Here is a 17,626-nt window from a genome sequence, read left to right on the forward strand (position 1 = left end):
ATTTAACAAAACGTCAAAACCCAAGGACGCGTTATTTATTTTATTTTATTTCATTTTGTTTAACGTCCTTTTGAGAATGTTCTGCTCACATACTAGATTTAGTGGAAGACCTAAAACTTAGATATACACTCGGCACTTACGGCCTTTGAGTAGATAAGGATCGTCTTGTACAAGTACCTGCTGCTACACAATAGCTTGATGACAGGATCGACTCCTTACTCCGCCAATCTATCCAAACGTTTTGGTTGATACATGTAAATATCTTAATTGTTACAGCTCGAAAGATATGGTCAATAAAGCTTTTTAAATTAGCACAAACAAGGTCAAGAGGCAGAAATATTGATACCCCAAAAGGATCTTGTCATGAAAAATAAAAATTGAAATATGCTTGAACAGATATTTTGAGAATTAATTCAATGACGTCATATTTCCTGAACATTCAATACTTTTGAAATACTCAGTCCTTTTCAATACATTTATTTATTCAACTCATTATTAATTGAAAACTTTTGGAAATATCATATATCAGGGCAGAATAAAACCAAAACTTTATCCATTTCTTTAACAATTTTTTGACTGAATATTAAAACCAGCCATCTTCCTTAAATCTGAAAAAAGAGCAATTATTTTAAAGGATTCATCGAAATAATTTTTTTTCAATATTTATTCAGCATACAAATCTATTTTTCTTTACGAGTTTTAAACAACCTGTTATCCTATCTATACATCTTTGGCAAGCTTTAAAATGATAAATATTGCCATTTAAACTAAAGATATTTTTAAGTTGACCCACAAAGATAAACATAAAATGTTGGAAAAAAGGTTTAAAACAAGAATATTGTTATCTTGATTGATGGCAATAACCGACAGATATGACTTTGACACTGATGGCATCATATTTCTTTCTTTGACTGAAAATATTTATAATTGACTGTGTACAGAAATTGATTGAACGGGACTCAAGTGAGCTTCTCTCATCACATTTTGTCTGCACTCAGTTTTACATTTTCGATTTCTCCCGAACCTCTTGGCCAATTTTTACCAAACTTGCCACAAAGAATCCTCGGGTAAAGGGCCGGATTCAAGTTTGTTTTATAAAGGGTCACGTCCTCATTTAGAGGTGATAATTCAGAAAAAACATGCACACATGTAGTGTAAATTTGGTGGCGTGTTATACTTATCTCAATATCCCAAGAACCACCGTGCCAGAAAAGATGAAACGTATAGGGAAATATCCTCAAGCAGTGTAGATTTAAGATTTTTTTTTCAAATTAAGATCCCCAAAGGAAGGATGGGGCATTAAGGCACATTAAAATATTACATTGGAATATACAGGAAAATCTTGATAGATCTCAAGAACAGAATAGCCGTGATTGGTCAAATTTATATGAAAGCATTCTCAGGTAGTGTATATTCAAATTTGTTCCAAACATGATCCTTGGGGGTAGGACAGGGCCACAAGTACAATCAAAGGTTTACTTAGACATATATAGGAAAAACCTTTTAACAACAAATCCTTGGTTGGTCATATTTGTATAAAAGCATCCTCAAACAGTCTCGATTCAGTTATGTTCAATTCATGAACCCTGAGGTTAAGGTGGGCCACAATGGACTAGAAAAAATTAAAATAGGAATATATATATGGAAACACCCTCAGGTAGTGTAGAGTCAATTTTGTGAAAAATCCAAACCCATGGAGTAAGGAGGAGTCACAATGGACGATCAAATTTTTACATAGGAATATACAGGAAAATTTAAAAAAAAATATTTTTCTCAAAAACAGCAAAGCTATGATTGTTCACATTTATATGGTAGCATCTCCAGGTAGTGTAGATTTAGATTTGTTCAAATCATGAACGTGAGTAGGGGTGGATGGGTTGGGTGGTTCTTGGGTGGGGGGGGGGCGTCAAATAAGTATGTTAGTTAGTGCAGATTCAAGTTTGTTCAAAATCATACCCCTTCCCTTTGAAGGATAGGTTGTAAAGACATGGATTTAAACTTTTCATTTCTGAAATGATTTCTGCTCTTTCCCTAGTTACATGCTTAGTGAGCAATGTTGACCATGGGCCCTTTTGTTTCTTCCACAGATACTTACTGATATAAACATGATAGGATTTTTTTCCGCAATATTTTTCTGGAACTCTTTATTGTCTGATTCTGCTGATGAAATCGCTGTGATGCAAGGACATGTTCATCTTGGAGGACTGTTTGAAATATATGGTGATAGGGGATGTAAAAATGAAATACAAGTAATGTCCGTTCGAAACTTTGAAGCTGTGAAATGAACAATAAAGAAATTAAATGAGGCAAATTATATTCCTGGAATAAAACTTGGTAAGAAAATTAATCAATTTATACTAATAGTTCAATGGAATTCGAATTTTTAATAATAATTTACTGAAGTTTCTTGATAGCGCTTTTGTAATTTGGTAGAATATAATCAAGATTTTATATTAAAACTATATTTAAATAACAAATTTGAGTTGATCATTGTATTTTTAAAATTTTATATAGGTATAGAAGCCTTCCTTACATGCAATGTTTACGGAAAAGCTCTAGAACATACAACACGAATGATAAATAGAAAATTTCAAGAACCAATGAAATTCAATAGAACTCCAATTATAGGTACAAACTATTTCAATAATACTATTCTGGTTTGGTTTACATATTATACTTATTCCCATGCTGAAGTTCAATTTAAGAAAAAATTGTTATGCGCCTGGATCGAAAGATCCGAGGCGTATATATTTTTTATCCTGTCTGTTTGTCTGCAAACTTTAACCTTCGTCATAACTTTTGAACCATAAATGAAAGAGACTCCATATTTGGTTGCATACTCCATTAATTAAACTCGTTCAAATGACACCAAGGTCAATGACCTTGTGACCTTGACTGTGACATATATGCTAAAAATAGTTTTTTCTGCAAACTTTAACCTTCGCCATAACTTTTGAACCATAAAAGATAGAGACTTCATATTTGGTATCCATGCACCACTGATAAAGTTCTATAAAATGACACCATGGTCAATGACCTTGTGACCTTGACTGTGACCTATACGCAAACTTTTACCTTCGCCATACCTTTTGAACAAAGAAAGATAGAGACTTAATATTTGGCATGAATACTCCTTTCACATGATACCAAGGTTAATGGCCTTGTGACCTTGACTGTGTCCTATATGCAAATAAGATACGGCGGCACAAAGTTTGAAAAAAAGCTTTTTTTAGCATATAGGTCAATATCAAGATCATAAGGTCATTGCCCTGGTATCATTTGAAAAAGCTTTATAAGTTGAGTATGCACAACAAATATGAAATCTCTATCTTTCGAGGTTCAAAAGTAAACGCGAAGGTTAAAGTTTGCAGAAAAAACTATTTTTAGCATACAAGTCACAGTCAAGGTCACAAGGCCTTGATCTTGGTGTCATTTGAAAGATCTTTATTAGTGGAGTAGGCATATTAAATATGAAGTTTCTATCTTTTGTGGTTCAAAAGTTATGGCGAAGGTTAAAGTTTGCAGACAAACAGATAGACAGACAGAAAGACAGACAGACAGGACAAAAACAATATATCTATCGATCCGGGCGCATGAAATTAATTAATTTAAACCTTCACTTTAACTTTTGAACCATGAGAGAAAGAGACTTCATATTTGGTATGCATTCTTCACTTATCAAGTTCTTTCAAATGACAATGACCAATGACCTTGTGACATTGACTGTGACCTATATGCTAAAAATGTTTTTTTTAATTTGTTGCCGCCGGGCGCATAGTGTTTCACAAACACATCTTGTTCAAACTTTATATTTGAACATTGGATACGAGAGCTACAGTGCTGGACTTTGAGGTAGAAAATTGCATTATCTAAATATTAATCAAAATTGATTAAAGATACATGACTGATTTTTTTTTTATCAAATTTAACCATTTTTTGAAATATGACTGGTGTTCAAATCTCATACTTTCATAATCCATAAAAAATAAATACTTTTTTTTTCAAAAGTAAACACTTCTTAAGTTTAAATAAACTAACATGTCTCCCAAAATTGCTAGAATAATGCAAGACCATAACACCAATATTCCAAACTGAGTTAATAGCATTCCCCAAAATTTATATAATACAAATAATCTGTAATTATTTATAACTTTGTCAAGGCTTGGTTGGTCCAGAATATAGTCACGAAGCGGTAGACGTGTCGTCGTACATCAATGGGTTGGAGAAAAATAACTTAATTCTACAAACACTCTTTTCAACAACCGCCTCAGCCCTCAGTGATGGGAACAAATATCAAAATATCCTAAGGGTTATCCCAGAAGATTCCAGGCAAATATCGGTAATGGAAATAAATATGCATATCTCATTCCAATGAGTATTAATCTTATCTGTCTGTTTGTCCGATAGTAAGTCTGATTATATAACATAATTCTCTTCGTGTATTAATAATGTAAAATCTGTGTCCCCTGCATACAAGTCACTGGTGTTAAAGAATATAGATCTCTTTGAATTGTGTATTGAAACCATAAATATTTTACTTTTTCATTTAATGAAAAGGTTCAAGTGAAAATTCTGCAAAAGGCAATAAGGGTTGTTTCTTTTAACATATTTTTTAAGGCTTACGTATAAGCATACCTTTAGCTGCAATAATGTAGCCCTCTCCCTTTTTTCTTTTTTTTTGGGGGGGGGAGGGCTACAACTCCTTAGGATCTCCGTAATGGTGCAGAGCGGGAGCGATTCGCTCCCGCAAGGATTACGGCTCAAATTGTCAGTAAATGGCTATTTTATTAACATTTCTTACCTTGACTCCTAATAAGTAGTCATCCAAGACGTAAATCAATGCAAAAAATATACAGAACGATCCATATATCGCTTATTTTTCGTGTATGTCAACATCACAACTCTAATTTATCCTCCATGTTTACCGACCTTGATAGATTGTACATTGTATTTTGGGACAGCCAATGAGAATTTAGGTTCTATAGGAGCGGATCTTTTTAGAATTTCCTTATTTTAAGCATAAATATCGCTGTTTGCATAAAAAAACACTTAAAATGGGTTTATATACCTATGTTTTTGTGATAAATTTCAGCACAATCATTTATAAACACCGATATTTGCTTTATTCAGTTGTTCTAAATTTCAAGCAAAAGAACTGTCATGGCTGCTGAAGTAAACTACCAGGAAACACGCAGAGTTATTTTACAAGTTTTTCGCATTTAACGGGGTCTGTTGTGGACAGTAAATAAAAATTTCGTCTTATTAGAAGTAAGTTGAATGTAAAAATAATTTATTTTGCCTGCAGTCGCTCCTATTTAAAAAAAATATTTGCACTATTACGGAGATGCTATGGAATTGTAGCCCTCTCCAGAAAACATCAGATTAAAAAAAATTTGGAGAAGGCTACATTATTGCAGCTAGCATACCTTATGAACGATAAAAGACTGTTTTCTTAACTTGTATATAAAAAAAAAACAAAAATAATGAATACAGTTTGAGTGGAATCACGGTTAATGTCAAATGTACAATTATTGTTCCAAGCATGAAGATTTAACCAGCATTCATTCATATATGTAAAATATACAGTATTTACGTAACTATGTGTGTTTTTAAGACTCCTACAATTCATACATATACATAAAATAAAAACCCTACAGAAACAGCAAAATTCTTTAAATTTGCTTTTGCGTTCAATTTAACATGAAGAAACGACTTTTTATCGGAAACAATAATTATTTTCATTCCTACTTATGATTCAATGTACGTATAGCTGTTTTTTCTTCATATTTTATGCAAAAAGATGCCCAATATTGTTCAAATATAATGTATATGGTAAATCATATGAAGTACAAAATGTAAACAATCAATGACAGTTTTATGCAAATTATATTTTAGCGATCTAAATTAGCACACAAAAAAGCGCGCAGTTATGCAGCTTGTATTATGCATTGTTATAATTTAGCTCTTAAAGGCAGAGATTTTAAGCACCGCCTTCAAAAATACCTGGTCTGGGTAGCCCTGTTAATCAAGTGTGTGAAGGTCCATCATTGGATGTTGGAACTTGATTGACACTTACTTACTGGTCCCTGTGTATACCCTGTACATCTTATAAGGGAATCGTGGTGACCTTCTAATTAACTTTTGATGAACATGGTATAGAGAAACTGTTTTACTATGAATATTTTAAGATTGATAATATATAAATTAAATATATCTTTAGTATTTGAAAGGATTATAATATAATAAGCATTTTTTTAAATTAACCTTTGGTACATAATTTTTTTTTTCAAATAATATTTCGATATTAATTTCAATATGCTAAATGGTAAACCTAAAGTGGAAATGTTATTGATAAAGTTCACAGCAGCACTGTGTGAAGTAATTAAGAAATTAATGTTTCTAATCATGGGTCACTTATATTTTCCTTTTCTAATCAGATAGAATTTAAAAGCAATCTTTAAGCATGTTCATGGTTACAAAGCTTTATAAAGGTTAGAATAAATCTAGATTCGTTTATTTCAGTGAAATGTAGTTAACACGGCTCTCTTGTCATTAAATTAATATAGATGGGATCCTGGGGATGAATGAGTCTAATTTGGTTGTTACAGGAGTTTTTTATTTTTTTAAATTAACACATACATCTAAAACAATTTTTGTTTTAATACATCTAAAACAATTTTTGTTTTAATATTTGAATTTATTAGTATGCTATCATAATTTTTTAAATTGGTAGGGGTGTTTTCAAGCAGTCAAAAATAAATCAATATATAATTAAAAAACCCTTTTACTACTAATTTTAAACGCCGGGGTTTTCAACCGTACGGTTTTCCTCAGTTAAGTTTGGTGTGGGGTGGAGCTTAATCGAAGCGGCCGAGAAGCCCCGAGGGAACGACGCTGGCTTGTGTATACTACCTATATACACAGGATGTTACCTGAGTGTATTACCTGTTTTCCTACGACTTTGTTAACCGAGGTTTTTTTTTTTCATGTTTTGCTCATGAATTGAAATGCGAAATAAAGCATTTTTGTTGCAGTCAGAATCCTTCTCAATTTATTTATTTTAAAAAAATTGATGTTTTTAATAATTCGACATTATTTTTATATACAGTGTGTTTCTTAATGAAGTGTTATAACGAAAATACATTTCAAATATGGAGAGAACGATCATAGGCATTTATGCCTGCTGTTCAATCCATTTTTATAACTGAATAAATATATTTTAAACTAAACTAAAATACATTTAGCACCAAAATCTGTCATTGTTATCTGGCGACAAAAAGGGAAGTAATTCAAATTACACGTCGTCAACGCAAAACGATAGTTCTAAGACAGTGAATCATAAAACAGTCTTTCGGTAAATAACAATGAAACTTAGAAACGATGTTTTTGAGAATAAAATGTTGAAGTAGTAATATTATTGTCTAAATAAATATCTTTTTAAGATAAACCCTACTTGAGTTTTCAATAACGCATGGTCTGTCAAAATGGCCAGGGCTTCGGACCGGGGTTGATTCCCCGACAACTATGAAACGGAATGGAATCATCTGCATCGGGTTTTTTTTCTTTCGAGATTCATGATTAATTTCAAACATTAAATACAAAGCAAAATTTAATATTCCGAGTTATTTCTCTTCTAAAACTTATTATTATACCGTAACTTTGTCACCATGTCTCGAAGAAAAGCGACACGTACGGGTTTGTCTTATAAAAATAAATTCGCTTAGCTCATGAACAATGTTAAAATGTTGTCATACTTGTCTTAAAAAAATAATTTTATTTAATTTCATGATACTAGCTTCAAACGCAGGTCGGTTTATTTTGTTAATTAATGGAGAAATAAATGTACGTTAACTCATGTTGTAACACGGAAATTAAAATTATCGATTGTAATCGTGATATAAAATCCTCCCTTTTAAAATTAAATTTATAATATATATTATATAGCTATGATTTTTCTTGTCATTTATTTAATTATTTGATAGATTGATTATATTTATGGCATTATTCTTATGAATTATAAAAGAAAAGAACGATTTGATTGCTTCTTTATCACGTTGGTACGTGCGGTAGGCATCAAAAGCCTGAAAGATAATTCGATGGTTGGTACGATCTCTAGACAAGGTACACAAGATATACACAACAGGTTTTATTTAGAGAATGAGACGGGTTCTGTATCGTAGATACAAATTTGGGCGGGTAGACGAGTGCGCAGCACGAGTCGCCACCCCCAAATTTGTATCTACGATACAGAACCTGTCGAGTTCTCTAAATGATTTGTGACACGATCAATCAGAAAAAGCTCTGCCCACTTTATAACTTTGTTCTGTAGATGAGGCCCCGACGGAGGGTACGCATCCGCAGTATATATATTTCCACGGAAAACGTAAATTTCAGTCAGATTAGTTTTGACAATTTAACGGGGTAGACGTAATCGAGTGATAGTCAGTCTTAATGGATAAATTGGAGGATTTAATCGTCATTGTTGTGATCTATTGAAGATGGAGATTTATCATAATTTATTTCAGGGATTTTAAAATCCCGGTTTAACTAGATTTACAAAAACAGGATTTACAGAAAATTCTTCGATGGACTTTGATGTCACGGATTTTTATTTTCAAATTGAATTGCGACATTAAAAACGAAGTGAAAGAGATGTGTATCTGTCGTCAGCGAGAAGGATTTTTAAAAAATAAAAACGCGGAAAAAATGGACTTGAATGATTTTGTACGAGGATAATATACGAAATTACGTACAGAGGATGTTTTCCGTTATTGCGAATTTTCTTTTTACTTTGGATCAAAATTACATAAAGATTCTGTGTGGAATAAGTTTTTAAAAAGTAATTGAAAAATTTTGACATTTTACATTCTCAGGGAAATACCGGGTATTTATCCAAAATTTATAAAAGGGAATAATCAGCATTTACTATGCTAAATTGAATCAGATTTATTTTTAAACCGTGCTGTATTTTAGATACAGAATAGTTGGCAAATACAATACTGTATACAGGGCTAATACAGAACGGAAAGTAGCTCCGCCCACCACATTACTAATACAGAACAGTAAACTTCAAAGAAAAACACCGCTATCGTGTCACAACAGCAAACTAAATGTCAATTAAATCAAAGTATCCAATCCCAGGCTAAATTTCAGATGATTGACAGGGGTCTAAGACCAGATAAATTTGAAGGAGGTGCTTATTTCCTCCCCCTTTAAAATTATCAAGTGCCAAACACAGGTAAAGTTTGACACCTGGGATATTTCACTGTGTATTAAATCACTTCCTGTGTATAGGGGTTAGGAGACAGATGACCACAGGTAGACTGCTAGCCCCCAAGGCATTCACACCTGTACAAAATAAGCCCCTCCCTCACCTGGAATTTCCACCCGGTAAAAAATCTCTGCCTTTAAATGCGTTGAAATTTAACCCACCACCAACACTTTATGGTCATCCTAAAAATGTTTCTATTATCAATTTCCTTTATTTTTGTACCATTATATTACTATCACTTACATGTAGCTTATGTCTTTTATTGCTTTGATATGCAGGGTCAAGCTCTACAATAAGCATTTCTTTACAACAGGGCAAGCTATTGACAAATAAGTTTATGATACACTGAGTCTTGTATCAGTTTAACATTTTGTTCATTCTTTGCTTAATACAATGGGAGTAATAGGTATGAGTAAAGAACAATTTATCATTAATTTTTAAACTTGAGTTCTATTCCTTATCTTTATATTTATAATGAGTGTTTGCAGTTATGTCGTGAATTAGGAGATGATAAAGATTTCACAATATATAACAAGAATAATATTAATCGATGTCAAGAGATACTTAAAATTTATATAAAATTCATGTCTTATTGTCTTGCTTTTGTTTAATTCTAATAAAACACTATTCATAAAAAAGTAAACAAGTTAATGGATGGTTTTTTTGCAGACTATCATTTCTCTCATGGAAAAACTTGACTGGAACTATGTTGCTGTCATATACGAAAACAATGCATATGGGATATGAATCTTTCAAGGATTTGAGAGCAAGGCTAAAGCAAAGAAAATATGCATTGCATATTCTTCAGCTATTTCAATGGAAAATGGACTTGTAAAATCTCAAGAACTGCAGAAAGCTATAAATTTAGTTATTTTTCATGCTGAAAGTACAATACCAGGAGCTATTGTATTTGCTTCCACTAAAACTGTTAAAGTGTTACTCAATGTTGTCAACAAACTAAAACAAAATTACATATTCCGACTTGGACTGATTTTCTCAGAAGGGTCTCCTACTATAGACAAAAATACATTGAAGCTATATGATGTATCTAAGGGATCTTTCTATTCTATCCCTCCTGTGGTATCCTTCAACAGTTTTCATACCCATTGGGTAAATGTTCTGAGTAATAAAACAATTTTCAGTCAGGAAATGTTATCTAATCCCTGGCTCAAAAAGTTTGTTTCTTGTGATATTCAAAGCCCTTCCTGTTCACTGCCTATAGCTACCAAAGAAAACCTGGATTCTGTAACTGATCTCAATGTGTTTGAAGGTTACGCAATCATATCTACAATATTACACGCTAAAATTCTCAAAGATCTCCACAAAGAAATATGTGAAGGAGTTAATGGGTTGTGCACTAATCTCAACAGCACACTTTGGGACAATACTTATAGACTGGTGTCATTGGGAAGAAACGCCAAAGTCAGTTTAAAGGGAGATATTCCTGATGAACTACGACAACCCTTGGAAATAAGGTTCAAAGGAAATCTCAATGCTTATATTTTTAGAAATCTACCTGAATATGAAGTTTATCACTTTCGATATTGTCTACGCGATAATCAAGAATTTTGCTTAATGAAAGTAAGTAAACAAAGGCATGAAAAAGAACTCTTTCTCTCTCTCTCTCTCTCTCTCTCTCTCTCTCTCTCTCTCTCTCTCTCTCTCTCTCTCTCTCTATATATATATATATATATATATATATATATATATATATATATATATATATATATATATATATATATATATATATATATATATATATATATATATATATATATATCCTGATAGTGATTGTGTTGTTTTTGTTCTATCATTTGAATGAAATCATTTTTATTACTATAAATTGTAAAATTGAATGGTATAAATTAATGCCCTACAAATATTTAGCAGTCTGGTTTCAAGTCGGTTTTATTTTTTAAAGATGTTTTTGTTGAAGGATTTATTATTGACTCTCCTATCTACAATATAGCTTCCGCTGACAATTTCTTTTGCTCTTATAATTTACCCATGTTTCAAAAGCATATTTTAGGACAAAACATAATTTTTTTTCTTTTAAACCGAATAAACGATTTTTATACAGTGTATCAATGCCCACATACATTTTAATGTACCTGAATTTTCTTTAGGTTTTATTCTTTACATCCCTTTTATAAGATCAAATTTTAAAATTAAAAAAATCGACTGATAAGCGATATTAAACGGTTAAAAAACATCATAAACAAATTGATTTGGTCTTTTATCTGAATTTTTGTCATCTTTATGTAGGTTGGGAGTTACAACAATACAACATTAGATTTAAATACCACGTTACTCAGAGACTACACGGAAAACGCGAATGGTTTATTATGGCCTGATATCATAAAAGCACAGTGTAACGTTGGGAAAAAATGTGAATCATGTCAAAATAGAAATTTGTTTGATGAAATAATTTTTAAAGAAGGCGACTTTTATGTCGGGGCAGTTGTTCCTGTATTCGATAAAGACACCAATGATCCTATAAAGTGTGGACGTATTCGAGATTCAAATGGATGGGAAGTTGAAGGAATAAGGTTCGCAGTAGAAACAGTAAATGAAAAACTAGGAAGATTTGCCGGGATGTTTGGAAGCAATAAAATCGGATACATTATTTATTTTGTAACCAACCTTTTCTTATTCAAGAAAAACTTTTAGGGTTTTTTTAAAGAAGCGAAATTAGCATAGCAACAGCAAGTATACTTCAGAAATTAGATCTTCCTCAAATAAGTTACGCTTCCACTGCTGCTGTGTTAAGTGACAGAACTACCTATAAATACTTTATGCGTACGTGTAATCCTGACGATAAACAAGTTATGGCGATGGTTAACATAGTGAAATCACTGAATTCTTCGTACATACAGATTATGTTCAGTGAAGGAAGCTATGGCGAAGGAGGAAGAAACGCTATTATACGCGCAGCTAACGAAATGAAAATATGCATTGCAAATGAAATAATAGTTAAAGAAAATGATTACACAAAGATTCGTGACAATCTTCAAAGAACTCCGTATGTTACAGTTGTGCTCCTTTTTTTGAGAAGTCATGTTGTAAAAAACGTTATGTCTGAACTACATGAAAGAATAAATCCTTGGTCATATCTGTTCATAGGTTCTGACGCGTTTGGATTAAGACAAGATATATTTGATGGTAAATCCAAGCTAGAGGGAACCATATCTTTGTCCCTACAAATGAAGCCTTTAACTGGGACATCTAAATTTGAAAGCTATCTACATGATAGGCTTGTCGACGTAAACAACGATGTAAACCCCTGGACAAAAGAGTACTTTGAACAAAGAAACAGTTGTTTCCTGTCTGGCAGCTTTAATAAACTCTCTGCTTCTCAGTGTAAGGATATTGAGGAAGAATTTAACAACAAAGACTATCAACCAGAACTATAGACCGCCTTTGCTATCAATGCCATGTTTTCTATTTTACAAGGAACAAATAAATCTTTTGCTGATCAATGTGGCAGCCAGTCTTCTATTTTATGTCAAAGGTATCGAGATTCCCCACAAAATGTCTTTGACATAATAAAGAATGAAAAACTGGTGATAGATGATAGACGGATTCCATCCAAAGTTTTTAATGAATAATGGTGATGGTAATGTAGGATACACAATATATCAAGTCCAGAGGAAGGTCTCGGATGCCAGTCAACTGATATTTGTTGAAGTAGGTTTGGTTTTGTCAACAATAAATAGTGTTTAATGTTTTCGACATGCATATCTAATAATGTGTATTTTACATGTTCTATGCATAAACAGTTTCTAAAACGAGATAAGGTATTGACAAAAAAAGTTAGAGAAGCAAGAATATCAGCAGTCTTGTTGAAGGACACGATACGTTCCTCAGATATCTGTTATGTATATCTTCGTAATATATTATATCTATTAAAATTATCATTACCTTGTGATTTCTACACTGGTTTCTAATTGTCTTCTAATTGTCTTTAAAAATTCACATTGCTAACATTTCTTTTTTATTTGCATTTAAGATACTTACGTACAAAATGATCATCCTCTGGTATCTTGCACAAATGCCTGGTAATAAACCTCAATGTTTTACGAGTTAATTTGTAAAAGTAGCATTACTTGAATGACAAAATATTGAGGAAAAATATATAGGAACGTATCGTCTGTTCTTATAGTCAGCATGTCGTAAGTTCTATGGTCAATGCAATATCCTTGACAGCATAAACAATTTATCATTAAGTCAAATGCGGACTGATTTTTTTGCATACTGATTGTTATGCAATTATTTACACACTAAGTTGTCCAAGTATTTTTTTTCCGTTATCTCCCGATAATGATATGGAGCACACGACGGGTGTCACCGTTCGGCAGGTGATGCTCATTCCTCTATGGCACCTGATCCCACCTGTGTTGTTTTGAAAGTCTGTGTTTGACCCGCTCCTATTTTCAATTTTGTTATGTGTAATGGACTATTGAGCTCGAATACCGTTTTCGTAATCCTAACATATTTCACAACAGAATAATTTTTAAAAATTTAGTATCAAACCTCAAATTGTTAGATTTCAAATACTGCAATTGTAATACAACTGTACTTGTTTGTGTAGATAGGTCGATTTACTTTAGAAGAGGGTGGATACTCGGTATTTGAGAAGAGAATAAAAGATCCATTAAAATGCTACCTTCAGTGACGCCCAATCCCTCTTTGAATCAAAGATGTCAAGAACAGATTGGCAATCAACCTTTGTTGAAGAGGTATAATATTTTACGTAATTTAAATATTCTTGAAATTTTAACAATTTAATTCACATTAATAAACGAGGCCTGTCTTTTTTTAAAAAAATCTTTTAATATCAAAAACCTATTCTCAGATGTTACGTTTTATACCAGACTTTGTTATATTTAATTTTTCCAGCGAGGACAGCTCTATGGTACCAGTGATTTTAGGCATACTCTTTGGAGTAGCTGTTTTAGCACTAGTAGTTGTAAGCAGAGTCCTGTTTAAAGTCGTTCGTGCTTCTTATTCTAATTTCAGACACCGCTCAGGTAATTTTTTTTAAATCATCCAAAGGAAATGAAGGATTAAGCTACATTAATTTACATCAAAATTTATGATAAAGAAAGCGTAAACTTTGAAAACAAAATTCTTTTTCTCAAGTATTTTTGTTCTACAAAATGTTTTTGAGTATAATAAGCCTTTAGGATATAATATGATTTCTTAGTATGGTATAGTATATTTTGATTTATATTCAGCGGATAACATTTACCTTCATCCATTTTTGAGAAATAACAGTGCTGATTCAGGCTACATTATAAATCCAAATGTTGAAGATGAACAGAATATGGAATGAAGATCTTCGGACAAACAGGGACTTACCAAGAAGGAAAAAAAAATATGTATCGTTTTTTTAAGAACAATTTCAGATAAAGTTTTTATGAATTATAGAATATAAAAATTTTTTTTTCGAATACAAACGTATTTATACCGTACAGCGATTAATACGTGAGAAAAATTTGAGAGTAAAGAATTAAAATATAAGAATTCGACAGAAAACAGAAAAGAGAATTGTCAATTGAAATTTCAGTAAACAAGAGGCCCATGGGCCACATCGCTCACCCGAGCACTGTGGCTAGGAAAAAGTAGAAATTGGTTTCTTATTGAATAGTTTAAATCCAAAAGTAGTCCCATGACTAAATTGGCTTTGCTATTCTTGAGAAGAAGATTTTTAAAGAATGTTCCTAGATATATCTATGTAAAGCTTTGGTCGGCTATTGTGGCCCCGCCCTGACCCTGGGGGTCATGATTTGAACAAACTTGAATCTACACTACCTGAGGATGCTTACACATTAATATGATCAATTATGGCTATGTTATTCTTAGGAAGAAGATTTTAAAGAATTTTCTTATATATTTCTATGTAAAACTTTGGTCGGCCATTGTGGCCCCGCCCTACCCCCGGGGTCATGATTTGAACAAACTTAAATTTACACTACCTGAGGATGTTTCCCCCTAAGTTTCATCTTTCCTTGCACAGTGGTTCTTCAGAAGAAGATTTTTAAAACATACCACCAAATTTTCATTAATTCCCAATTGTCTCCCCTTGAATGAGGGCGTGGCCCTTCATTTGAACAAACTTAAATCCCCTTTATCTAAGGATGCTTTGTGGCAAGTCTGGTTGAAATTGGAACAGCGGTTCGTGAGAAAAAGTCGAAAATGTGAAGTTTACAGACAGACGGACAGACAGACAGCTAGACAGACAGACGGGCAGACGGACGCCGGACAAAATGTGATCAGAAATGCTCACTTGAGCCTTCGGCTCAGGTGAGCTAAAAACAGTAACAGCGAAGGAGGTAATTTTAATATCAAGCACTTTTACCTTGGTCATAACTTTTATACCAGAACACAGTTGCTTTCAAAATAAATAAATATTTTTACTGCATGATGGACGGACAAGCAAAGAAAAGGTTTAATTGTTTTAATTCATTTGGTATAGTTATTTTCAATGCAAATCTTTTTGTTTTCTTCAAAATTGTTTTAGAGCAATTCTCAGTCTGCAATATTTGCTATAGCGAGTGTATGGAAGAAATTCTAACTGTGCTGTGGGCCTTGTCCCGAAAAACAGATTATTCTAAGTGACAAACCATATATAGAGCAAGTTTGATTTTTTAAATATATTTCTTTAATCATGTAAAATGAGCTGTTTTGACCAAAGCACGCATGTATGTATAATGACATTGATAGACGTCTCTCTTTGTAAGAAAGATCAACTTCATTCCAAGACGTTTCACTCATAAACAAGTACATGTATATATCCGAAATGTCCACATTTTATGGGCACTTTTTCATAAACAGGATATTATAAAATGACATCCTAAAGAGAACAGGGGAATCCGTTAGGGGACATGTATTACTTATGCAATACTCTAAGAATGCTTGTAAAATTTTGTTAAAACCTAACTGGTAGTCCAAAGCAACATAACAGCCATGTTTGTTTCCAAAGTTCATAACAGAAAACATGATAAGTGTTTTAAAAAACTTGTTCTTAATTTAAGTGAAGAAAAATTTAATCCAAAACAAGTTAATTCAGAGAATTTGTGTCCCCCGCTTAGGGAAAAAAATGTCTATGTTCCCTGTATATGTTGTATTTTCCTTTAGATATTTGTCTTTGCACTTTATTATTGTTTTTTTCTTTCTCTTTTTTATTTTATTTTTCCTTACTCAGTGTTATTGCTTGATTAAAATTTATTTGTCATTTATAAATGTTTCTCTTTCTTCAGTTTTGTATTTTTCCTTGCATATTTATCCTTTGCACTTTATTTAATTACTTATTCTGTTTGCTGTTTGTTTGCACTTTTTAATTTCCTTATCATTATATTTCATAGCGAGTATACAAACTTAATAATAATTCTTCTGTATAATTTAATCTTTTTTTTTTTGCTTTGTTTTCCCATGTATAGTTAACAAAAGAAAATAATATGCAACTTAATAAGTATTATTCCATCATTGTAAATCATTGTCAATATTCTTAACATTTGTAACCTTGACCTTGGAGAGGACTTATATAGGCCATGCCTGATGTCCAGTCCAATTATGTAATCTAACATAATAAAATATTGATTAAATTAAATAGGGAAAAAGTAAACCATGCGTAGTTCGGGAGGGGGGAGGGGTCGGATCCCCTTGACTGAATTTGTAGAATTATTAAATGTATACAGGCATACTGAAGCAAATAAAATATGCCAATATGGATATAAAGGTTTGATTGCTTATTCTTTATTATGTGTATAGAAGATTCTTTTTATATGGAATATTTATCACACTGTAATGATGATTTTATGATTTTGTAGAAGCCAGACCTCATAAATTTTTCATTTCACATGCTTAATACTATCATTTAGTAAAAAAAAAAGTATTTCGAAAAAAATGGTTCATCCGGGATGCGAACCCGTGTCCTCTCACATGTAAAGCGAGAGAAATACCACTAGATCACGGAGCCTCTTTAACTCAACGAGAATGATATGCAAATATGAAGTCACATAGATGTATATATTCACGTTAGATATTGTCAAAATTCTACACAATGTATGGTGTCTAATTTAGCCTTTACTAAACAGTTCTAATAGATGTAATAAGAATATTAAGTCCACCGAGAACCTGTTTTATACCTAATGACTCTGCCCCTGTGCTGAAAATAGCGACATGTAATAAATAAATACTAATAAAACAAACGGAGCGGGACACTTTGAGAGGGGTGAGAGAGGTCCTAGGGAGTTTTGATATAAAATTACATTGCAAAAGCTCAAAATCTTCTTGAAATATCGCCCGGAAATGACAGTGTTTCATACAGACAGAATGTATAAATTTACGACC

At 32.3% G+C, this 17,626-nt stretch overlaps 1 pseudogene; it reads left to right on the forward strand.

The window, feature by feature from the left end:
• The first annotated feature begins 2,105 nt into the window (after positions 1–2,105).
• LOC134261192 (uncharacterized) lies at positions 2,106–15,508 on the forward strand (annotated as a pseudogene).
• Positions 15,509–17,626: the final 2,118 nt, after the last annotated feature.

This window comes from Saccostrea cucullata, unplaced genomic scaffold (assembly GCF_032062105.1).
Source record: "Saccostrea cucullata isolate Sc308-1 unplaced genomic scaffold, CSIRO_AGI_Scuc_v1 ctg3483, whole genome shotgun sequence".
NCBI lineage: Eukaryota > Metazoa > Mollusca > Bivalvia > Ostreida > Ostreidae > Saccostrea > Saccostrea cuccullata.